The 25991-nt window shown below is 41.9% G+C and overlaps 1 protein-coding gene across 5 annotated transcripts in view; it reads left to right on the top strand.

Moving 5' to 3' along the window:
* LOC126438132 (uncharacterized) overlaps positions 1–25991 on the top strand; it is a 1198954-nt gene that overhangs the window by 742460 nt on the left and 430503 nt on the right. The window lies entirely within an intron of this gene.

The following is a 25991-nucleotide window of genomic DNA, read 5'->3' as shown; positions in this document are numbered from 1 at the left end:
TCGGGACCCTACTGCAGCCACTGGAACAGTTGTCTCCAGACACACAGTCTACAGACGACTGAACAGACATGGTTTAGTCGCCCAGAGACCTGCAAGGTGCATTCCACTGACCCCTGGTCACAGGAGAGCCCGTAAAACTTGGTTTCAAGAACACAGTACGTGGTCATTGGAACAGTGGTCCCAGGTTATGTTCATAGACGAGTCCAGGTACAGTGATTCTCGCTGGGTTTTCATCTGGCGTGAACTAGGGACCAGATACCAACCCCTTAACGTCCTTGAAAGGGACCTGTATGGAGATCGTCGTTTGATGGTGTGGGGTGGGATTATGATTGGTGCACGTACACCTCTGCATGTCTTTGAAACCCACATTCCTCGTGATGGATGATAACGCACGGACCCACAGAGCTGCCATCGTGGAGGAGTGCCTTGAAACAGAAGATATCAGGCGAATGGAGTGGCGTGGCTGTTCTCCAGGCCTAAACCCCATCGAGCACGTCTGGGATGCTCTTAGTCGACGTATCGCTGCATGTCTTCAAACACCTACGACACTTTGGGAACTCCGACAGGCACTGGTGCAAGAATGGGAGACTATACCCCAGCAGATCTGTGTCGTGTGTGTCCCCTATGTGCCTATGCTATTAGCGTCAGTTTTGTGTAGTACCACGTTGTGTGACGCAAGATTCTGCAATTATCCTTAATTTATGAGCATGAGTGTACTACTTTAAGCATCTCTTTTCCCAATCTGATACCTTCAGCATCACTCGATTTAATTCGACTATATTCCATTATTCTCGTTTTGCTTTTGTTTATGTCCATCTTGTATCTTCCATTGACTTATGGCTTGCCATAACTGTAACACTGTTAGTCAACTGCGCCGAACTGTGATTTCTACCTTTCTCAGATACTGTATTTACGCGAATCTAATGCACACCTTTTTGTTTACCATATGCATTAATCAAAACTGGGTTGTGCATAAGAATCGTCGGTGCATTACATTCGAGTACCAACCTGAATCCGTCGTTCAGGGACAAGATCATTGAAATTTACGTATGGTTCCTTACATCTCAATGCATTGTTGTAATTTTCAACTTACGTTTTTGTTGGGCTATTACTGCGTAGTGTGTTCGCATTAGGTAGTCACGAAATGGAAGGCAAGCACGGAAGAATATCGTATGATACTACTATAGAGCGTAAAGTAATTCCTTATGCTTAAAAATACGGTAACAGGAGGGCGGGACGAGAATTCGATGTAGCTGAGAGTAACGTTTGCTTTTGGAAGAATTAGAAATTGGCATTATTTGCAACTACCAGTACTGGAAAGAAATTCACTGGTCCTCACAGTGGAAGACATCCTGACGTTGAACCAATATTTTTGGAATTCGTCCGTGGAAGGAGGAAAAATGGACAATCTGTAAACTAATTACGCCATAAGAAACAAAGCAAAAGGAGGTGGCTGCAGTTCCTAATATACCGAGGTGAGAGCTTCAGGCTAGTCGTGGATGGGTTGATCGCTTTATGAAAGGGGCGGGCTTATCTCTGCGATGCCGTACAACGAAAGCTTCCACAAGATTTTGAGGAAAAAAAATCAAGAATTTCAGCTCTATGTCACCACACTTCGGCAACGAAGGAATGTTTCGATGAGCCAAACAGGCGACTTTGTTGATACGCCAGTTTGATTTAATATGCCACATGATTACACGACTGATGAAAGGGGACAAAAGACGTTACCATCTAGGCATCGTGGTGTGAAAAAAAGCACGTAACTATAACGCTGGCAGTCACAGCAGATAGGCGAAAACTTCCTCCTCTCTTAATCTACAAGCGGAAAACAAGTCCCAAGGCTTCTAAAAATGAAAAGCTGTTCCCTGTTGACGTCATTGTTCGAAATAAAGAGAAGGGACACGTGACAAATTCTAACGCTTGACTAGCTGCGAAGCTTATGAGAGTTACAAACTACAATTAATGCTATGTCTATACGCATTTCGTGGTCATCTTGCTGATGACGTAAAAAAGAAGATGCACAGTCTAGGCAGTGATCTGTTATTATTCCTGGAGGAATGACTTTTGTGTTAAAACCATTGAACGATAGTGTAAGTAAAGCTTTCTGAGGTTACTTTCAGGAAGAGTGCAAGACATAGTTTTGCAAACCAAACTGTAAACTGACTCCGATACGGAAAATTAAGATTGCTGCACCCCACATTATTGCATGCTTGATTTCGGCCTCATGGAGAAAAATCAAAGCACCAATGATAGTAAACTCATTCGAGAAATGCTGCATTTTATATACTCTGGACGGTCATGAAAATGATGTGCTCTGGAACGAGGACGACGGGGGAAAGAGTAAATGAAACTGCTTCTGATGTAGACTCCTCCGAAATGATGATATTAGTGGATAATGATGAGTAACGACCGTGATTTATGATCTATTTGTTTGTATGTCATGTAGGTAATCAATTTAGGACATATTTTTTAATAATGACTGTGTCACTTAAGAATGGGTGGTGGCTTAAAATTGTTGTTTTGATGCTTCATGTATACATCCACTGACGTGTAAATAAACGGAGCCTACTAGTGATAAGCCAACAAACTCTTTGTTTACAACTTTAACTTGGGGGGTGCATTACATTCCACGGTGCATTAGACTGGCGTAAGTACAGTATACTGATAATGGCGTCCTGTATTCCGGGCATAGTCTCTCGGACTAGTTTGCCTACTGACATGGGGTGCAGTCGGGTTACGCTCGGAGTTACTCGGAGCTTGAGAGTTCTCTTGAGTGAATACATATTAGTGGGTGTCGTGTCGATTCCCAATTTCGTTCTTTTTGTGTATTCTTGCGGTATGTTGCTTCTACAAGTTATCAAAACTCCTAGGATTGGTCCATTGACTTTTTCCTTAACCCCCAAACTGCCTCGATGTTCTTGATCGTCAATGTTGACAGTAGTTTTTACACTGACAAAAAGGTTGGTTTCTCGTACACGTGCTACAACAGAGTTAGTGCTCTCAATGTTGGTTACTTTAAGCTGCGACTTATTGTTGACCCTGACGCCATTTCTTTAGCCAACAGTTTTCTTACCACGGTATATGTAAGCACCTGTTTCGGGTCCACTGCTAGCCCACCTCGTTTCTTCGGTATTACACACAAGTGTGCAAATGTTCACCGTCTTCATCCACATCTGTTCCCGCACTGACATCTTTCAGTCCTGTATTGTCCTAGTGAACATAACACTCATTTATATCGTTCGAAATAATGTTGCCCATCGCTGATAACACATTGTCTTCTGTAACTATGTTTAGCACTAGTCTTCCAATGTCAGTTTCCATGACGCAGTAGTCGTAAGACCTAAAACCCCCTCACAGTTACAGATGGCTTCCTTAGTGTATCGGAATACCAGTATTTACACTGACGAAGAGTATTCTGCTCCTCTAGTGACAAGCCAGGAAATACCACAAACGCAAACACTGAACAGTATGCCGGAGCACTTTATTGCTCCGACGTCGTCACAATAGATTGTAGGCACAGACGTGAAAATACACTACTGGCCATTAAAATTTCTACACCACGAAGATGATTTGCTACAGACGCGAAATTTAACCGACACGAAGAGTGTGGTGTCACCGCCAGACACCACACTTGCTAGGTGGTAGCCTTTAAATCGGCCGCGGTCCGTTAGTATACGTCGGACCTGCGTGTCGCCACTATCAGTGATTGCAGACCGAGCGTCGCCACACGGCAGGTCTAGTCTAGAGAGACTCCCTAGCACTCGACCCAGTTGTACAGCCGACTTTGCTAGCGATGGTTCACTGACTACAGACGCTCTCATTTGCAGAGACGACAGTTTAGCATAGCCTTCAGCTACGTCACTTGCTACGACCTAGCAAGCCGCCAGATTCAGTTACTATGTCTTCTGAACAGATAATATTGTGACTCATGTACTGTCAAAAGCGACGTTCGTCATTAATGGATTAAAGTTAAGTATCAAACTAATTACGTCCGCTTTCTGAATTCTAATTCCTTGTCATGTACCAGACCTCACGTCAGTATAGTCCTTCTCTCCTCACGCCATCCTGCGTGAGCTAAAACGCGTGCATTTCGGCCTCTACTAGTAACACGGTGTTGGCTCTTCTGCCAACACAACAAAGAAGATGCTGTGATATGCAAATTATTAGCTTTTCAGAGCATTCACACAAGGTTGGCGCCGGTGGCGACACCTACATCGTGCTGTCATGAGGAAAGTTTCCAACCGATTTCTCATACACAAACAGCAGCTGACCGGCGTTGCCTGGTGAAACGTTGTTGTGATGCCTCGTGTAAGGAGGAGAAATGCGTACCATCACGTTTACGACTTTGATAAAGGTCGGATTGTAGCCTATCGCGATTGCGATTTATCGTATCGCGACATTGCTGCTCGCGTCGGTCAAGATCCAATGGCTGTTAGCGGAATACGGAATCGGTGGGTTCAGGAGGGTAATACGGAACGCCGTGCTGGATTCCAACGGCCTCGTATCACTAGATCACTAGCAGCCGAGACGACAGGCATCTTATACGAATGGCTGTAACGGATCGTGCAGCCACGTCTCGATCCCTGAGTCAATAGATGGGGACATTTGCAAGACAACAACAATCTGCACGAACAGTCCGACGACGTTTGCAGTACCATGGACTAGCAGCTCGCAGACCATGGCTGCGGTTACCCTTGATGCTGCATCACAGACAGGAGCACCTGCGATGGTGCAGTCAACGACGAACCTGGGTGCACGAATGGCAAAACGTCATTTTTTCGGATGAATCCAGGTTCTGTTTACAGAATTATGGTGGTCGCATCCGTGTTCGGCGACATCGCGGTGAACGCTCATTGGAAGCCTGTATTCGTCATTGCTATACTGGCGTATCTCCCGGCGTGATGGTATGGGGTGCCATTGGTTACACGTCTCGGTCACCTCTTCTTCGCATTGACGGCACTTTGAATAGTGGACATTACATTTCAGATGTGTTACGACCCGTGGCTCTACCCTTCATTCGACCCCTGCGAAACCCTACATTTCAGCAGGATAATGCACGACCGCATGTTGCAGCTCCTGTACGGGCGTTTCTGGATACAGAAAATGTTCGATTGCTGCCCTGGCCAGCACATTCTCCAGATCTCTCACCAACTGAAAACGTCTGGTTAATGGTGGCCGAGCAACTGGCTCGTCACAATACGCCAGTCACTACTCTTGATGTTCTGTGGTATCGTGTTGAAGCTGCATGGCCAGCTGTACCTGTACACGCGATCCAAGCTCTGTGACTCAATGCCCAGGAGTATCAAGGCCGTTATTATGGCCAGAGGTGGTTGTTCTGGGTACTGATTTCTCAAGATCTATGCACCAAAATTGGTAAAAATGTACTCACATGTAAGTTCTAGTATAATATATTTGTCCAATGAATACCCGTTTATCATCTGCACTTCTTCTTGGTGTAGCAATTTTAATGGTCAGTAGTGTAAGATTATTAGGTACTTATTAGCGGATAAGTTCAAAGTTATGATCATTACGCGCAACGAACATAATTCTAAGTTACCAGGTCTTGTGCAGGTGATGAAATCGAGGAACTAAAAACAGAAGCAACAGAGATTTGAGTAACAGTTAATTTGATTAACAGGGGCAGAGAGCCACACTCCATATCATTTCTTAGAGTAATATTCCCTCCGAGAGCACGAAATCATTACTAAAATCTACTCAGTACGTGAGCTTTCGTATGACCTAATCAAGCTCTTCCATTTCTATCCACATTCTCCCTGCATATCTGCAATGCCACTCGCCTTCCCAATATTCATCCCACATTCTTCATAACACTCCCTTCCCGTGCACCTGCGTCTCAGTCCCTCACCAAGGACAGATTTTGTTTTTATAAATGCTTTTCTTTACTTTCAATCGTTTTAATCAAAGAATTAAGAGTCGGAACTTCAATACTACTAACCCCTTCCTCTCCCTCCCTCCTCCGCCACCCTCAGGGGAAATACAAATATCAGATAAAGGGCCAGTGTGTACTTGGTGGTATTATCTTCCGTCGTGTACTCACTACATAATTATTTTTTGGCCGGTGATTTAACGCAATTGAAGTGATCGGCAATTAAAAGTGACGTAGGTCTCTCCTAACACGTTAAGAATTCCATTTTTGTACAGTAGTTTTCGTTTCTTGAATGTTAGATTGCCAGCAGGTGGAAGGGCGATGACAATTTTCGTATCTCCTTTTGTACGCTCTATATCATTATCAGAACGTATTTTAGTTGAATGCTTTCTTCTGCCTTAACTGCAGTGGCTTTGTTTGGAAATTGTTACCACAGTTCTGTATCTTCTCATAGAGAAGTGCGTCCTCATCTAGATCTCGCGACGAAATCTCGTACTGTAACAGACAACGAGGTGGGTGTAGTTGTAATACACTGTAATGGCATTCGGGGGGAAGGCGGCTTTACCATTCACACAAGCACATTTAGATTAATGAGGATTACGTTTAAAACTTTTAATGCAAATTCTGGGATGGTTGCTCTAGAAAGACGTCAGCCAGTTTCCACCCTCAACTTTCCTCAGCTGGAGCACGTTCTTAATCTCTAATGGCTCTCTCATCAACAGGACGTTAAACACTGAGCCGGCCTGTGTGCCCGTGCGGTTCTAGGAGCTTCAGTCTGGAACCGCGTGACCGCTACGGTCGCAGGTTCGAATCCTGCCTCCGGCATGGATGTGTGTGATGTCCTTAGGTTAGTTAGGTTTAAGTAGTTCTAAGTTCTAGGGGACTGATGACCACAGATGTTAAGTCCCATAGTGCTCAGAGCCATTTGAACCATTTAAACACTGATGTTACTTCCTGTGGTAGCGCTGTACTTACAGCTGTCACGCTTAAGTGTTGTTGTAAACATTTCTTTCGTGTTTTTGTGCATCTCACACACGTTTAAAACTAACATGCGGACCAGTGCTACATCAGTAGTTTCAGTGGCTAAGTAACAGTCATGAAATGCGGATGTCAGGAGTTTAACCCTAGATCAGTACTAGGAATTTTTTTCTGCGACTTGCCGTTCTTTCATCTCTGGCAATTATTTCCTAATGTGAAAAATGACAAGGTGCACTGCCGTTCGAAGTTCTCGTTGTAGGTACATCCCCTCTCATCCCTCCTCAAACACCAGCGCCAAGGACAACAACAACAGCAATCTCCGATAATCATTTAAAAGTCGAGCCAGTTAAAACTCAGAGGGAGACAATGGCGTGCTGCTGTATCCATCGTGTCAGACGATGGCAATGGAATACGGCTAGCACGCTCAGCAGAGCAGCGCTGAATGCTGTGTGCAACGGTGAGAGAGGAACGAACGCTGCAAGCCGCTCCACGCCTCTCTCGGTGACCAACCACCAGCGACCAGCCGCCTGTATCTGCGCTGCCTCAGCCTTTGGCAGGCGGTTTAGTCGCGCCTGTCCGCCTTCAGTTTCACCTGCCTTCAACCTCCAGTCTTGAATGTAGCTACACAGTGATTATATGGTTCTCTTTTGGATTGCAGTTTCGACTTGTTTTCCCAGCCATTGACGTCTGTTCTCTATTTTGAATTCTCGACCGTACATTGTCATTTCGTGCAGTCTTCAAGAAGGGTCGTCGAGCAGATGCGCAAAACTATAGACCTATATCTCTTACGTCGATCTCTTGTAGAATTTTAGAACATGTTTTTTGCTCGCGTATCATGTCATTTCTGGAAACCCAGAATCTACTATGTAGGAATCAACATGGATTCCGGAAACAGCGATCGTGTGAGACCCAACTCGCCTTATTTGTTCATGAGACCCAGAAAATATTAGATACAGGCTCCCAGGTAGATGCTATTTTTCTTGACTTCCGGAAGGCGTTCGATACAGTTCCGCACTGTCGCCTGATAAACAAAGTAAGAGCCTACGGAATATCAGACCAGCTGTGTGGCTGGATTGAAGAGTTTTTAGCAAACAGAACACAGCATGTTGTTATCAATGGAGAGACGTCTACAGACGTTAAAGTAACCTCTGGCGTGCCACAGGGGAGTGTTATGGGACCATTGCTTTTCACAATATATATAAATGACTTAGTAGATAGTGTCGGAAGTTCCATGCGGCTTTTCGCGGATGATGCTGTAGTATACAGAGAAGTTGTTGCATTAGAAGATTGTAGCGAAATACAGGAAGATCTGCAGCGGATAGGCACTTGGTGCAGGGAGTGGCAACTGACCCTTAACATAGACAAATGTAATGTATTGCGAATACATAGAAAGAAGGATCCTTTATTGTATGATTATATGATAGCGGAACAAACACTGGTAGCAGTTACTTCTGTAAAATATCTGGGAGTATGCGTACGGAACGATTTGAAGTGGAATGATCATATAAAACTAATTGTTGGTAAGGCGGGTACCAGGTTGAGATTCATTGGGAGAGTGCTTAGAAAATGTAGTCCATCAACAAAGGAGGTGGCTTACAAAACACTCGTTCGACCTATACTTGAGTATTGCTCATCAGTGTGGGATCCGTACCAGGTCGGGTTGACGGAGGAGATAGAGAAGATCCAAAGAAGAGCGGCGCGTTTCGTCACTGGGTTATTTGGTAACCGTGATAGCGTTACGGAGATGTTTAATAAACTCAAGTGGCAGACTCTGCAAGAGAGGCGCTCTGCATCGCGGTGTAGCTTGCTCGCCAGGTTTCGAGAGGGTGCGTTTCTGGATGAGGTATCGAATATATTCCTTCCCCCTACTTATACTTCCCGAGGAGATCACGAATGTAAAATTAGAGAGATTAGAGCGCGCACGGAGGCTTTCAGACAGTCGTTCTTCCCGCGAACCATACGCGACTGGAATAGGAAAGGGAGGTAATGACAGTGGCACGTAAAGTGCCCTCCGCCACACACCGTTGGGTGGCTTGCGGAGTATCAATGTAGATGTAGATGTAGATGTACCCTGGCGGCACTAGCCGAGTACTTAGTTGTATTGCATCTACTGCGTTCAATGAATTCGGCGTGCACCGATATGGTACATACCATCTCTGACAGATCCATGAGCCTAGGAAAGTACCGTGTTGAGTGTACTGCCGACTTTCTTATCTTCCAAGACGACAACAGCTGTGTTCATAGGGCTGAATGTGTACGGTACTGCCCTGTTTTGATGAACTCTCAGACACCCCACAACTCCTCAACTGGTCCGCTAAATAACGCGATATCAGCACCATTGGAATCTCTGGGACTATTTGGATCAACAGATTAAGCGTACTAATCAACATTCCTGCATTTTGGTACCTGTGCGGAATCTGATCAATGAGAGTTTTCAGCCAGACATGACATAACTGCGGACGCTTGTTGATCCTCTTCCACGCTGTTTTGAGGGCATTTCTAAGAGTAGAGGCGGAGTCACACGGTTTTAGCGTGACGTTTCCTGCAGTGACTAGTTATCTACCTGATGTTCTCAAGCTCTGCTGAGCTGCACAGAGCACAAGTGCGTGGCCGTCAGCAGGACGTCACGAAAGGCCTGTGCCAATGCATGGCTTCGTAGGAAGGAACGTAGCAAGTAATTTCCATTCTGACAATCACTTCAGATATCTTCACCATTTATCACTCGTTATATCATTACTATATCAAAATGATTCCAATAAAAAATTTTCGATTCATTACTGATTTCAGAGTTTAATGCCCTATATGAAGCTGCTACTGTCACATCGCTGACAGTTCCGCCCACGTCACGATTTTTACAGAGTGAGTGATTTCCTGTAAGTTTTTTCGATACTCCTCCTAATAAGTATTTACAAATATGCAGTTCTGGAATATGTTCAACTTAATTCTATAGGTTTTCTCGTCCTTAATCTTGACTCTCTAAAATGACCATTCATGAATTTCCTAGGCTCAGCACCTCATAAAGGCTGCACTAAAGGCTAACTTCGCTCTCGTGTCTCCTCTATCAATTGATACGACCAGTGCATCGACTTTTGTTCCTGTGATAATTTTACTTGCTGGGGTTCTACATTCTCCAGCAGCTCCGTTGCGACGCACATGGGTAGTAAATACAACTATCAGACAACCACGCCCGCGAAATGCATCTTTCAATAAATGCGTATTCTATTTATACAAAAGTTTAGGTGTATTTTTTCTGTAGGTCTGGAATGATTGTAGTACTCTTCCTGCGTAATATTTCATGTAATATTATTTCCTCTTCAAGTTTACTGAAAAGCGTATATTAGGAGTTTCATTCACTTCAGCACATTATATGGCATTACCTCCAGTCAATTCTGTAGTGTCAGGTGTAGGGGTAGGTTAATCTTCTGATCGCTCAACGAATAAAGAAGCGATTCGTATTGATAGTCTATCCTCACTTTTCAGATATCCACGTTACTTCATACTCTTATGTAATATAACAGAGTGGTCTAATGGAATACCTATTCGTGATCTACTGAATGTGAGTGACCTGACGCAAGAAAATAGTCAAAAGCTTGGAAAAGCCAAACCACGTTACAGAACAAATGTAGATATAGACTGTGTTATATTTAATGTCATAATGAGATCTATTAACTATATCTATAGTACACTTCCATCGTCCACGAGGCATGATTACAGAAATACGAAATAGCTGAACGGGGATACCCAAACGCAGGTGGGAAACATGCGGTTCACGGATACAAATGTCGTGTCTTATCTCTCCAGCATACCTTACAGTGATGGGAGGAAACTGCGTACAATCATCTATTTGAGTCAGAGAACGCGAGCGAGCCTGCTAATTTTTGCAATATTGCACTCCTGAGTCTACGTCCTCATCTGGACCTGACATGACTTCTTGCAAGAGAAGGTGAGAGACTTCCCACGTGTCTGGACAATTTGAGTGCGTCAGAATGAAAATCCGAAACTGTATTAGTGACGCGCGTATAATTTATCATTTTAATAATTTTCGTTTGAACAGTTTCACAGGCTGTCATCCTTTATTTATGACGCTGCAGAAAAGCTAGTAGTGAAAAGGTCGCAACCATTTTGGGTCAGTTTCCGTTATGTTCTTTTGTGCATTCATCAATATGGCCATTTCGTGCTCGAATGGACTACCTAACGAATACCACATCCTTTTGCATTTATTCATAGCTACTGATTCACAATGTGGTATTAATACGGTACGTAGCGGAGAGATAAGCTTATTATTCAGTGTCAACAATAGCTTCTTTCGAAGAGGTGCAACCGAGGAAACGTCATAGTTGGCACAGAATCGCCGAAATGGAGATTGCCAGCGCTGTCGCGATTGCTCTTTTCGTGATGTATAACGTGATTGGGTGGTAAGTTGCATCAGCACTATACTTGAGACGCCAGTAGCTCAGTTCTTAAACTTAACTTGACAATTTCGGCATCAGCGACAGATGAACAATAGAAGTTGGCTCCACAAAGCATCTTCCACATTTTGGAGTAGATTTCTTAACGACGGTTGCTGCTATGGATACGTTCCTGGTTTTCTAGACACGTGAAATTAGTAATAAATCGAATATGTAAGAAACTTCAAAGATGATTTGTGTAGCAATAAGTCGGGTGTGTAAGAAACTTCAAAGATGATTTGTGTATGTGCGTCGAAATTAACAAGGATTCGAAACGATTAGAAGTGAAGTCTCGCAGTTTTCTAGCCACACGTTTCCATATTTATTGCTATTCCTTCTACAATGCGTGTAACGTATTTTCCGCATCTGGTTAGAATGTTTGTTGCATAACAGCTTCACAATGCATCATGCGAAGAGTGTATCTGCAGTACTATATTTTCTTCGCTGTTTACATTCCAGTTTCCTGCACATCGAGTTTTAAAGATGATTTAGTTGCAGGCAGCCATAGAGTTTTAATGGTCGTTCCGAAAAAATAAAAGTAGATAATTAATTTATTCTGCGAAAGTAGAGGAGAGTGTTGTGTCTGGATGACAGAGCATCTACGAACACATATTGTATCCTGGTCGGCGTTTTAGTTTACCGAGTGATTTTAGAACCGCATGAAGGAATACGCAATAGAAAGCAAGCAACTTCCGCCATTCCATTTTCTGCAGTTTTCGTTGTTAAAGAGACATGAGATTTTGTGTTGTGCGGCGTTTGTTAGTATGACGAGTTCAGAATATTTAAATGCCATGTAACACTTTGAATCAATATGCAGCATATTGTTAATTATTTAGTTACAGAATTTTATTGCAAGTAAAATTCAGTATATTTTTCGTACTAGTTGCATAACACGTGGACGATTGAGCCACATTTCGTTGGTCTTGAAATGGCAGGAAGTTTTCTCCCATGACACAAGTGTTATTTTTAATTGTGCCTATTTAATGTCTTAACAATTTTTCCTGTCTTCAGAACGGAAATTTGCTTTTATTTCCAGTAGGTTCTGCTTCAAAATGTTTTTCACTTGTAAGTAGTTTTTGAAATCACTTCTCATATCACTTACTGATTCTTGGTATGTAGAAGAGCAACAATCGAACACACAGACTATTACACACAGTACTGACAGGATTTTCTCGAGTGCAAGACTTTTAAATTTGTCTATAATGTTTGTTCCTAGGTAGATGACCGTGTTTTATCATGGAACAGTTTTTCGCATTTGGTTTTTCAATTTTGGAAAACCGTTACTTTCCCTGAGTGGTTTTTGTAGCTTCAGAAACAGACTGCAGCAAGCATAAGGTGAATGCGAACGTTTCAAAATGAGTACGAAAATACATTAAACTCCTATTACAGGGCTGGCTCCAGGTGATAGAAAAGTGTTCCGGGGTAGAACAGTGCCCCCTGTACGTCTGCAGGTCTGGTTGACACTGATAGCCACGCGCCACAGTACCGTGTCACGCCGCTACGTGAGCGAAATCAACATCTACATCTGTACTCTGCAAACCACCGTGAAGTGGATGGCAGAGGGTACGTCCCACTGTAACTCGTAATTAAGAGTTGTTCCTGTTTCTTTCACGTATGGAGCGCAGAGAGAATGGCTGTTTGAATGCCTCTCAGTATGCAGTAATTATTCTAATCTTATCCTCACCACCCATATGCATACGTAAGGAGTTGTAGTATAACCCAGAGAAATAATTTAAAGCCGGGTCTTGAAACTTTGTTAATAGACTTTCTCGGGATAGTTTGCGTCTGTCTTCAAGAATCTTCCAGGTCTACGACATGCTTTACCCACGACTGAACCTATGTGATAATTCTAGTTCATATCCCTTCCAAGTATTACACTCAGGTATTTGTATGAGTTGGACGAGTCCAACGGTGACTCATTGATATTATAGTCATAGGGCAATACGTTTTGTGAAGTGCAAACTTTTCCATTTCTGAACATTTAGAGCAACTAGTTAATCTGTGCACAACGTTGAAATCTTATCTTACATTTCCGAACATTTAGAGCAAGTTGCCAATTAATATTGCGCAGCCTACTGATAAAAGTGGAAATGGGCGCCATTTTCTTTTGGTTATCCTAGTTAAGTGCTACGGTACTGCAGTTTCTACCAGGATGGCAGACAAGTCGATGTAAATAATCAAAAAGCTGAGTACGTAACTTTATTTGTTCTAAATGAAATTTTAATTTCATGACTAAACTTCGAATTCAGTGTTGCAGAACTCTTTGTTGTTCCAACTGAAATAGTGCTTATTTTGTCATATAGTATTGAATTTCATCAACTTTTATCCTTATATTAGAAAACTTTTTACTTCCTTAAAACTTGCACCATTGCGCTAAAAAATCCCAAGAAACACATGTTATCACCACAAGTACAGTTTTCAAGTTGAAGTAAAAACGCGTTGCAATAAACAGATCTTGATAGTTTACAGTTGTTTTGGTGAAGAAACTTTACATCAAAACTTTCTCTACTGCTGTTATGCAGAGGGTGCACAAAAATATGGAAACACCAAAAACACAACATTGCCATGACAGCTGTGGCGTAGAAAACCGTTGGCATTCAAAACAAATTCGAATAGTCTCGGATTGGACAAATACAGGTCCTGCGTGGTTTGCAAGGAAATGTTATACCATAGTTTCTGGAAAATTGTGCCAATTTCAGGTAATGCCGATGGAGGTGGCTAGCGTTCACGCACTGTTCTCTCCAAAACAGACTACAAAGACCCAATAATACTGAGACCTGACGTCTGTTGTGGCCAGAGGAGATACGAAAATTCATCCTCGTCGTGGACGATGCGGGCTGTGTGAACAGATCCCTGTCCTCTTGAAACGCAACATCACCTCTGGGGTACAAACATCGTACTACTGGATGGACCTGATCAGCCACAGTAGTCACACAATCCCTGGCAGTAATACGATCTTGCAGAGTACCAATTGGGCCCTTGGAATACCACGATATGTCTGTCCAAACCACCACCGAGCCTCGGGCATGAACTGCCGTTGTGATGTTAACTCGACAAGAAGTTGGAAACTGTGTGAAACAAGGCTCAACCGACCAAACGACACACTTCACTTGCTCTATACACCAGGTATTATGCCTTTAGCACCACATTTACTTGTCACTGACATTTGCATCACTGATGAGTGGTTTTGGAATTATATCTCCCCCTGCAATTCCGAACTTTTAGAGTTCCCTTCATGATGGTTTGTTGCTAACAGGGTTCGCGAATACGACATTCAGCTCTTTAGTGACTTTGGCGTCTGTCGTCCTCTTAATTTTCGTTGAAATAACCTTCAATGACCCTCCTTCACTATCACTCAACACACACACATACTTTTGCCCTCGTTATGGCTTGGCGGCTGATGATTTCCCCTTTCCCTTTATGCGGTATAAATTTTCGATACGGTGCCTCTTGAAACACCAAAAATCTCGGTTACGAATGACCGAACCATTCAAGCACCAACAATTTGCCCATGTTCGAATTCACTTAGCCCTCACGTAACGTACTCACAACTACAGCGAACACTGTTCTGGCCACGTCTGACATATTGACGAAAAATGTTGAGGAAATTGCGCTGGCGCCGTTCGTGGTCAAATACAACATGGCAAATCTCCAGGCTTTACTAGCATCTGCGTTTACTTTCAAACAGTTATTTCTCGATCTCTTCAGATATTTTTGTCCAACCCCTGTATATTACACACATCGCACAACAACACAGGCCTGTCAGGTTGTACGACGTACATCCATAGGAGACATGGACGATGGTAAGACTTAGTCGTATGACATGCTCAGGGATCAGACATAATACATGCTGAGCATGAGAATGAATACTGATGTAACAGTCTCACGTAGCAATCTCTCACAATTGGACTGCACTGAAATGTTACCAAGGACTTGATTCATCAAAAACTATATCTCACACTCGTGGCAATGGTTTTCACCGTCTGTCGAAGAGACGACAGAACGTCGTCTGCTTTTCCATTTTTCACTCATACCATTACGCTGATCTGTAGCATAAGACATGATGATGTAAATATCTTCGATTTACTAATGCGATACATCCGTGAAAAACACATTAACCGAAATGACAGAGTCGCCCCGTCGAACAATCAAGATAGATAATTCCAAAACAAGACCCTGAAGCGAAGAATTTATGAAATAAATATTAATTCCAGACTATTTTCGTTGCCATCAAAGTAAATATTTGTCCTAACAAATGTGACGTCCTTGGGTATTAGAAAACGGAAGGGAGAACGTGGAGGAATAATGATAAAACGGTTCGGTAGGCTGCATCCGCTCAGTATTTCCAGTTGTCGTCCTCTAGGTACAAAAAAAACTTTTACTTAATAACGTTTTCCACACTCATTTCACACCGCGTCAGTGTAAAATACGCTACGGTCGCAGGTTCGAATCCTGCCTCGGGCATGGATGTGTGTGATGTTCTTAGGTTTGTTAGGTTAACGTAGTTCTAAGTTCTAGGGGACTGATGACCTCAGTAGGTAAGTCCCATAGTGCTCAGAGCCATTTTTTGAGTGTAAAATACCACAAGCACAAGACATGGAATTTTTTCGCATCATATCTCAGACGGAACATGGGCAGTCTCTCGATAGATTTCGAAGTGTGAGAAGCATCTATTCTAACACCTGTATCGTACCGCCAAACGATTTGCTAACGCTGCTGAATTCGGAACAGTCAGAGTGGACATTTGGATCGGCAGCGCTGAACGGTAGTAACTCGTTCGTCATTGTTCGCCCGCACTGCCCAGACAATTCAGAACTTTCTGCAGGGAAAATCAGCACTAGAAGTGCATGGGGGACAACAGTAATAACAGAAAAATGTACATAACATGTGTAAGATCTTTACATTTTTTCTAGTCAGTTCGCCTTAACTTTTGAAAATAAACTCAGATTAACGTACTCGCTTCTAACGATTTCGGGAATCAAATCTTTAATAGTCGAAAAGGAACTAAATATAAAACATCGTGGTCACTGAACATTATGTTAGAATCTACTGCTGAGGCACTGTCACAAAGAGGTCAGTGTGAGAGTACACTCGAGTATAATATGACACAGCTGTCACCGAATGTGTCATCTGTAGGCAGCAAGAAAAACTGTGTTAATCGTTATTTCGAAATTCGATAAAAACTGTAGCAGAAATCATTTCATGGCAATGGTCTTAACACCATACTCTTTTTCAGGCTTTATAAAACAATAAATAACAGAAAGCTCTCATTTATGTTCTCCGAATATCGCTGTATAGTTATGGACGACTGCACGATCTTCTCGTTTGTCTCCGGTCTCTCGGGCATTACCCATAAAACGTAACTGAAACTGAGTAGAGGAAAAACCTTGGCTTCGAATGCCACAGGGCTTTCATTCTCCAGTGAGAAGAGTGTAGGTGTTAATTTTAATTTTATGTCATCTTGTTAATTTACTTACATTGGTACTTGGGAGACACCATTCTCAGCTTTAAAGTATCATTGCGACTGCTCAGACTCTGATCTGACGAGAAATCTAGTTAGTTATCACTCCAAACACCATGAAAACGAAAACGTTAAAGGTTCCAAATATTTTGTAGTGCCTCCGTTACAGGACAACGGGTAAGACAGGTCTTCCCTCTTTTCGTTTTACAAAGCCTTTCCTCGGTCCCAGTTGGACCTCCGGTACGTGATCTATCGACCAGCAATATTTTATCTAACAGTGTTATAAACACCCCGCTATGAGACATTAGGCGCCTGTAAAACAAGCCAGGCACAGCATTAGCTGCCGAAGCTTGTGAGCCATCACTCTACAACATACGAGAGATCCTGAGGGTGCAATCAATACTTACTATAAAAACAGATGCACGTATATGTGTACGAACGTATATTCAATGTACTCTTCCTATACCACTGGTCGGATTAAAACGAAACTTGTTACACATATCACTTTCTCTCTGGAAAGATTTTCTGTGGAGGTAAGTACCTCCTACGTATAAAAGGGGTGGGGGTGCAAAACCAGAGGAACCGATCTCAACTCAATGCCAGTTACTTTTGTCATCCAGAATTTGAGAATGAGAACACTTACAGACTTGCAACAAACTTTATTTATAATTTCATATCTTTACGAAATATTTTCTTGCTGACGATGAAGTGAAAAACGTTTGTCTCTTACTACATTTTCGCTGTTCGTGCAATAAGACTGCTGCATGAAGCATTACATTTTAATTTATCGTATCTTTATTACTAACTGTATCCACATGTACCACAGGTCGTACCATCAAAATTGTGTCATTTAGTTCAGGAGATATGACGTCGAATACTGAGACGCACGAAAAACTGGCGCGTCATGCGCGACGTTTTATTTTTTTTATTTTTGGCTTCTAACTACATTCAAACTATTCCGATAGTGAAGGGAGACGAAAATTTAATAGTCTTGGGGGACTGAAATTCGATAGTAGGAAAAGGAAGAGAAGGAAAAGTAGTAGGTGAATATGGAATGGGGGTAAGGAATGAAAGAGGAAGCCGCCTGTAGAATTTTGCAGAGAACATAACCTAATCATAGCTAGCACTTCTTTCAAGTGTCATGAAAGAAGGTTCTATACGTGCAAGAGGCCTAGAGACACAGAAAGGTTTCAAATAGATTATATAATGGTAAGACAGAGATTTAGGAAACAGATTTTAAATTGCGAGACATTTGCAGGTGCAGAGGTGGATTCTGACCACAATTTATTGGTTATGAACTGTAGATTGAAACTGAAGAAACTGCAAAAAGGTAGGAGTTCAAGAAGATGAGAGCTGGATAAACTGAAAGAATCAGAGGTTGGAGAGAGTTTCAGAGATAGCGTTAGGGAACGATTGACAAGAACACTAGGTAAAAGGACGAGAGCTACTCGAATTCCTTGGGTAACAGAAGAGATACTGAATTTAATTGATGAAAAGAGAAAATAGAAAAATGCAGTAAATGAAGCAGGCGAAAAGAAGTACAAACGTCTCAAAACTGAAATATACAGGAAGTGCAAAATGGCTAAACAGGGATGGCTAGAGGACAAATGTAAAATGTAGAGGCATATATCACTAGGGGTAAGATAGATACTGGCTGCAGGAAAATTAAAAAGACCTTTCAAAAAAAAGAGAACCACCTGTATTAATATGAAGAGTTCAGATGTAAAACCAGTTCTAAGCAAAGAAGGGAAATCAGAAAGATGGAAGGAGTATACAAAGGGTCTATACAAGGGCGATGTACTTGAGGACAATATTATGAAAATGGAAGAGGACGTAGATGAAGATGAAATGGGAGATATGGTATTGCGTGATGAGTTTGACAGAGCACTGAAACAGTTAAGTCGAAACAAGGTCCCGGGAGTAGACAACATTCGATTTGAACTACTGAGAGCCTTGGGAGAACCAGCACTGACAAAACTCTACCATCTGGTGAGCAAGATGTATGAAACAGGCGAAATATCCTCAGACTTCAAGTCACGGCTACAAAATAGTAACACAAATTCTTTACAGACGAATGGAAGAACTGGTAGAAGCCGACGTCGGGGAATATCAGTTTGGGTTCCGTAGAAACGTTGGAATATTTGAGGCAATACTGACCCTACGACTTATCTTACAAGATAGATTAAGGAAAGGCAAACCTACGATTCTAGCATTTGTAGACTTAGAGAAAGCTTTTGACGATGTTGACTGGAATTCCCTCTTTCAAATTCTGAAGGTGGCAGGAGTCAAACATGGGGAGCGAAAGGCTACTTACAATTTGTACAGAAACCAGATTGCAGTTGTAACAGTCAAGGGGCATGAAAGGGAAGCAGTGGTTGGGAACGGAATGAGACAGGGTTATAGCCTATCCCCAATGCTATTCAATCTGTATAGTGAGCAAGTAGTAAAGGAAACAAAAGAAAAATTCGGAGTAGGAATTAAAATCCATGAAGAAGAAATAAAAACCTTGAGGTTTCCCGATGACATTGTAATTCTGTCAGAGACAACAAAGGACCTGGAAGAGCAGTTGAACGGAGCGCACTGTGTCTAACATCAACAAAAGCGAAACGAGGATAATGGAATGTAGTTGAATTAAATCGGGTGCTGCTGAGGAAATTAGATTAGGAAATGAGACACTTAAAGTAGAAAAGGAGTTTTGCTGCTTGGGGATCAGAATAAGTTATGATGGTCGAAGTAGACAGGATATGAAATGTAGACTGGCAATGACAAGGAAACTGTTTCTGAAGAAGAGAAATTGATTAACATCAAGTATAGATCTAAGTGTCAGTAATTCGCTTCTGAAAGTATTTCTGTGGAGTGTAGCCATGTATGGAAGTGAAACGTGGACAATAAATAGTTTATATAAGACGAGAATAGAAGCTTTCGAAATGTGGTGCTACAGAAGAATGCTGAAGATTAGATGGGTAGATCACGTAACTAATGAGGAGATACTGAATAGAATTGGGGAGAAGCGAAATTTGGGGCACAACTTGACTACAAGAAGGGATCGGTTGGTAGGACACGTTCCGAGGCTTCAAGGGATCACCAATTTAGTATTAGAGGGAAGCGTGGAGGGTAAAAATCGTAGAGGGAGACCAAGAGATGAATACATGAAGTAGATTCAGAAGGATGTAGGTTGCAGTAGGTACTTGGAGATGAAGCCCGCACAGGATAGAGTAGCGTGGAGACTGCATCAAACCAGTCTGTGGACTGAAGACCACAAAAACAGCTCTGTTCACATTACATTTCACAGACTGTAGCCACATACACCGCTGAATGTACCTGCAATATTTTATTACTGTACAGGACCTAGTTCAGGGGATACGACATCGTAAGTATTGAACTGAGTGAAAATGAAACTGCAGAGCGAAATTAGCTAGAGGTAGAGGCGAAAAATGTGTACAAACACGTGTGATATATGTTAAATATCTATCTGTGAAATACTTTTGACATGTGTGTGCGTGGTTAAATCCAATGGTAAAAATTTCATTCTAAAGACCTGAAACTACATCAACTAGTTTGTTACATATGTCAGTTACGATCTACATGCAAAAACTGTGTATGTGTGTGTGTGTGTGTGTGTGTGTGTGTGTGTGTGTGTGTAGCGGGGGGGTGAGATGGATGACGTGGAGAGAGAATGGAGCAGGAGAAGATGGACAGACAGCATGGTGCAAAGAGATGATGGAAACAGATATGGAGGAGGAGGAGATGGACAGAGATTGGGGGACGGGGGGTGGACAAAGAGAGGGGTGGAGGTGATGGACAGAGGGAGGGGAAAGGAGGGGATGGACTAAAGGAAGAGAGGGGAAAAAAATACATACCCAGGACACGCTGGGTACTCAGCTTATAATGTAAATTCCTTCAGTCATTAGAATTTAATCTAGTTTCCAAACATCATCTTGACATGTCTTCACGGATTATGGAGTGGCAATGAGACATTTTGGGATCCAGCATCACTGGAAACAAGTATCAGTTATTTCTGAGAAGCCAGACAGTGCAGTCAGGAATACCTGTGAGGCTAATGTGGTACTGCAGTGTTTCACTACGTTACATGCTACCATCTCACACCCTTAAAAGAGCTTCTATATGCCAAGGCGTGAATGAGTGCTTGGGGATAGAAATAAAAGAGTTACGCCAGGTAAAGCTTTATTACGAGGAAATGGTGGACACCATTCCAATCACTCTGAGGGAAAGGAATGGAACTAACAAGACTGTGAATAAGGCCTGCTGCATAACGCATGGTCGTCTTCGTTATGGATAGGATTCACTGGTTTGATTGATTCCGTTGTGTATCCAGAAGAAGAGCACAAATTTGTCTCGATAGTACACTACCCTCTGTTCTGGGAAGCAATGAATTTAATGTGCAAAACCTGTTAAATTTTTATATGTGTCCTGTCCTCCCACCTAAACTGATAAGAAGAACTAGAATTCTGTAACGTTCTTCGGAGTAGCTGATTAATAGGTACACCTCCTTAGCGAACGAACCATATTTCTTAGCTTTTTTGTACACTTCCGATTCTTTTTTACGTTTCTTTTGCAACCCTTTCAATCCCTACCTTCATGTCTACATACCTGTTTGTCAAGATAGCCACCCTAGTGACTAACATATTCCTTCCAACGAGAGACCATGTTGTTAACAGTGTCAGCAAAGCGGGAAAGTTGACACGTAATACCTCAATGGATACTGAGACATAATAAAATATTCGGAGGCATTACTTTTCAACACGCCGTCGTTTTTATCATCTGCATGTCAGATTGTACGTACGCGTCTCCTATCGTATCATGTTATTAAACCATAAGTGTCCGACAGCATCGAACACGGTGGCGTAGTTATTAACGGACTGGATTCGCACCCAGAAGAACGACAACTCAAATACACGTCCCGCCATCCAGGTTTAGGTTTTTCGTGATTTTTCTAAATCTCTACAATCGCTACAGACAAATGCCGGGGCTGTTCCTTTGCAAACGGTACGGCCGATTTCCTTTTCGCACCTAAGCGTGTGCTCCTTTCCCAGCGACCTCATTGTTAGCGGGACGTTAAATTCTAACATTCCTTCCTTTTCTTATGACACCAAAAACATCCATCATCAATGTAACAGATGGTTTCAAGAAACAACACACGGACTTCTTAAAAGAACACTGCAAAAATTCTCGAAGACAGAAAACCGTAGATGCTGCTAAATTTTGCAGACTTGCCTTGAGTATAATGTAGTCAGCAAGTGCCATAGTTACTCTATGGGCTGTCGATCCACTTTATGACGGTGCCTTGCGCTATCTGGTGACAGAAACGCCCTTGCACTTTTTTTTTTCTTAAGAATTCTGAAAGCGAAAGTTGTTTCGTTGTGTTTACATATCTTGTAGATGGCTTGTGCATTCTTGGATGCAGTTAGAAACATAAAAGAAAGAACTGGATATGGCCCACTTCAAAATTCTTCTTCCACTTTCTAGATTACATAAATTAAAAACAAGCTATACATAACTAACATTAGTTTGGTTATCAACCAGCAAGAAATTTCAGCTTTACTGGTTACTGAATTTGTATGACGTCCTATTCAATGATGTGGTGTAATAGTTACGGATTTGTACAGTCGATTTGAGGTAATTCAAATGACAGGTCTTGTTACATACTAAGGCAGTTAGACAGTAATGGCGATAATTTATACACCGAAGAAGCAATGACAGTAGTAAGAGAAAGTTTCAAGAGTGGGATTAAAATTCAGGTTGAGAGAATATCAGTGGCGAGATTCGCTTATGGCGTTGTTATACTCAGTGAAAGCGACAAAGAATTAAGGCATCTGTTTAATTTGAGACACAGTCAATTGATTACAGAATGCAGATTGAGTGTGAAACGAAGAAAGACGAACGTAATGTGGAGTGGCAGAAATGAGTTTAGTGACTAATCTAACATCAAAATTGAGACCACGTAGTAAACTAAGTTAAGGATTTCTTCTACCTTGGAAGCAAAACCACACGTAATGGACGAAGCAAACAAAGCATGGAAAGCAGGCCAGCACAGGCGAAGAGGGTAATCCTGTCCAAGAGAAGCCTGTTCGTATCAAACAGCGTTATTGTGGGGAAGGCATTTCTGAGACTGTACGAATGATAACTAGGAATTCGGCTGGGAAGATTTGGGATCGGATCACCGTAATGGAAGGATGGGGACCCCATATAACTGCTTCAGCGTTCATCATCTTTAATACATAACTTTCTTTTATTAAAGTCAAACAAGTTTAAAAACACAATCAACAACAAAATTGACTGAGGAGGCTTTAGAAAAATACCACCAATTACGAGCCACCAGTCATTAACTATACGCCAAAAGTACAGAATTTTAAAACAACTAACTACAAAAAAATGGCTCTGAGCACTATGCGACTTCACTTCTACGGTCATCAGTCGCCTAGAACTTAGAACTAATTAAACCTAACTAACCTAAGGACATCACACACATCCATGTCCGAGGCAGGATTCGAACCTGCGACCGTAGCGGTCGCCCGGTTCCAGACTGTAGCGCCCAGCACCGCACGGACACTCCGGCCGGCAAAACTAACTACAGTTATCAAAATTCACTCAGCAGTTTTTTTAAGTACAGCAGCAAATATGTACCCCCTGTCGCTCAGTAGACAGCAAAGATACAGAATTTTATAAACAATTAACAGTCAATGAATAGTTACATACAGTTAACTATAATTTTCTGATCAGATTTTAAGCAAATGATTTTTAATCAGCTGTTATTAATTATGAATCCACTATCATTCAGCAGACAGCAAATGCAGAAGTTTAAAAATAGTTAAAAAAAAATGGTTCAAATGGCTCTGAGCACTATGGGGCTCACCTGCTGTGGTCATAAGTCCCCTGGAACTTAGAACTACTTAAACCTAACTAACCTAAGGACAGCACACAACACCCAGCCATCACGAGGTAGAGAAAATCCCTGACCCCGCCGGGAATCGAACCCGGGAACCCGGGCGTGGGAAGCGAGAACGCTACCGCACGACCACGAGATGCGGGCTTAAAAATAGTTAACAGTCACTGGATAAACAGCTACAGTTGGCCAAAATTCACTGATCAGATCTTAAGCAAATGACTTATAAACAGCTGTTATTAATTATAACCCACTGTCTTTCTGAACACACACAAGGAACAGGATTTTAAACCAGTTAACAATCACTGAATAGGCAGCTACTGTTAACGAAAATTCACTGATCATATTTTAAGTAAATGATTATTAAACAACTACTATAAATTATGAACTCACTGTCGTTTAATAGACAACAAAACACATAATTTTAAAAAAATTAACGGACGCTCAGTAGGCATCTACGATAAGCCAAAATTCACTGAGCAGTTTTGGACCAAATTACTTTTATACAGCTGTTATTAATTATGAGTGGTGGTAGCATAATGTCCACAGGACAGGGGAAGTGGGAGGGGGGGGGGGGCGGGAGGGGAAGAGTCAGAGGTAAAGACAAATATGGAAGTTACTTATCTTGAACGGGATGGTTGCCGTCCTTCCACCTGTAACAGAACGTAAGATCGTGTATGTCAGTAATTTTCGTGTATGTCAGTAATTTCTTTACGTGTAATGTTTTATGTAAATATAGCCTTTGACTGCGAGTTTAACAACTAAGAGACAGTTATCTTTGGACATGCGGAAAGGAGGTCGATCTTTGGGGGAGGTGGTAAAAGGACTTTGGAGAGAAAGCGTGGGCTAGAGGAGGTGCGAATACAGATGTGGTGTAAAACAATGTCTTATTGCATATTATTGTAGAAGTGTTAAATGTGAATAAATGAATTAAATAGTGATTTGCAAAACTGATGTAACGTTTGCTCTCTAAAAATCAAAATACCACATCGCCCTACAAACCAGTTAGTCTCATCCAAACACAAAGAAAACCGCGGGAACATCGCAGTGGAATCACCTCTAGACTTTACGAAGACAACAACGCAGCCATCGATATGAGTTAAGTACCAAACTGTTCGTACTTGTTAACGACCTCGGACTATAAATTTGAATCTCCTGTAGTACCTGAAGTCACCATGTGGACAAAGGAGTAGGACAACTTATATACAGTGGACATCATAGGAAGAGGTCTGTTAAACTTGGGGGCTCGTCCGGGATGTTACAGTTAAATGCGATGGGACTAATTGCGCTTCGTTTGCGGGACATTACAAACTTTATAATTCGTAAAACGTGAATAACATTGTACACGTTTCCTGGACCAGAAAAAGTAGTGTGAGAACCAACAAAGTGCTGGCTTATCGGAGAGGTGGACCTGTGATCGACGTAGTGGTGTGAAAAGATAAGTACAATTCTGCTTTGTTTTAAACTTTTCGTCAAAACTGTATCCAAACACGTGGTGCCATCATGACGCTATCAGAAGAAATTAAAAAGGAAGTTGGAGAAATGTTGGACTCGAACGTGTGTGGTGTAAGTGACGATCCAGATGACTCACAAACCGAAAGAAAACCGGATCAACAGGACTGGGTAAGTTTACTCTTTGACAGAATGGGACAAATGCAGACCGAATTAACAAGGGCAATGAACTCAAATAGTGAATTCCTAGAATCGAAAATAAATGCATCTAGTGAAGCGCTGGAAGCAAAAATGAAAAGCAACGGTGATGTACTGAAAGAAGAGATCTCAAATTTAAAACTTCAATTAGGAGAAAGTTTGAAGGGCGTGAACTCCAAAATTGAAGCTATAGAGAATAAGTTTGTGACCTTAGAAAATAAGTTAGCCACAGTTAGCTCAAGTCAAGGGAAAGAGGTTGAAAGGTTAACTGCAGCTCAAAGAACTGTGGAGGAGAGGGTAGACAAATTAAGTCTAGATACAGAATCAAAAGTTAACTCCTTAGATGCTGAATTAAATAAGATACAAGAGTCTGTAACATGTAATTTAAGTGTAATAGACAAGAGATTCACTGAAATGCAAGATAATTTTGTGTCTAGAAATTTATGTATGAATGGTGGAAGTGTGTGGAGTAATTCACCTGTAAAAAGTTTTCCTTGTGATAATTTACACCCTGTAGATTTTTTGCAACACTGCTCTGACAACCTTGTTACTGGCATGTCTGATAATCTAAAGATTAAATTTGTTAAAAAATTTCTTGAGGGAGAAGCTTTGTCTTGGGCAAACCAACATTTTGATGAGTGGAAAACGTTTGATGATTTTAAG

The sequence above is a fragment of the Schistocerca serialis genome, unplaced genomic scaffold (genome assembly GCF_023864345.2).
Source record: "Schistocerca serialis cubense isolate TAMUIC-IGC-003099 unplaced genomic scaffold, iqSchSeri2.2 HiC_scaffold_1261, whole genome shotgun sequence".
In the NCBI taxonomy this organism is placed as follows: Eukaryota; Metazoa; Arthropoda; class Insecta; order Orthoptera; family Acrididae; genus Schistocerca; species Schistocerca serialis.
Note: the sequence above shows the minus strand (reverse complement) of the source record. Positions and strands in the feature narration are given on the sequence as shown.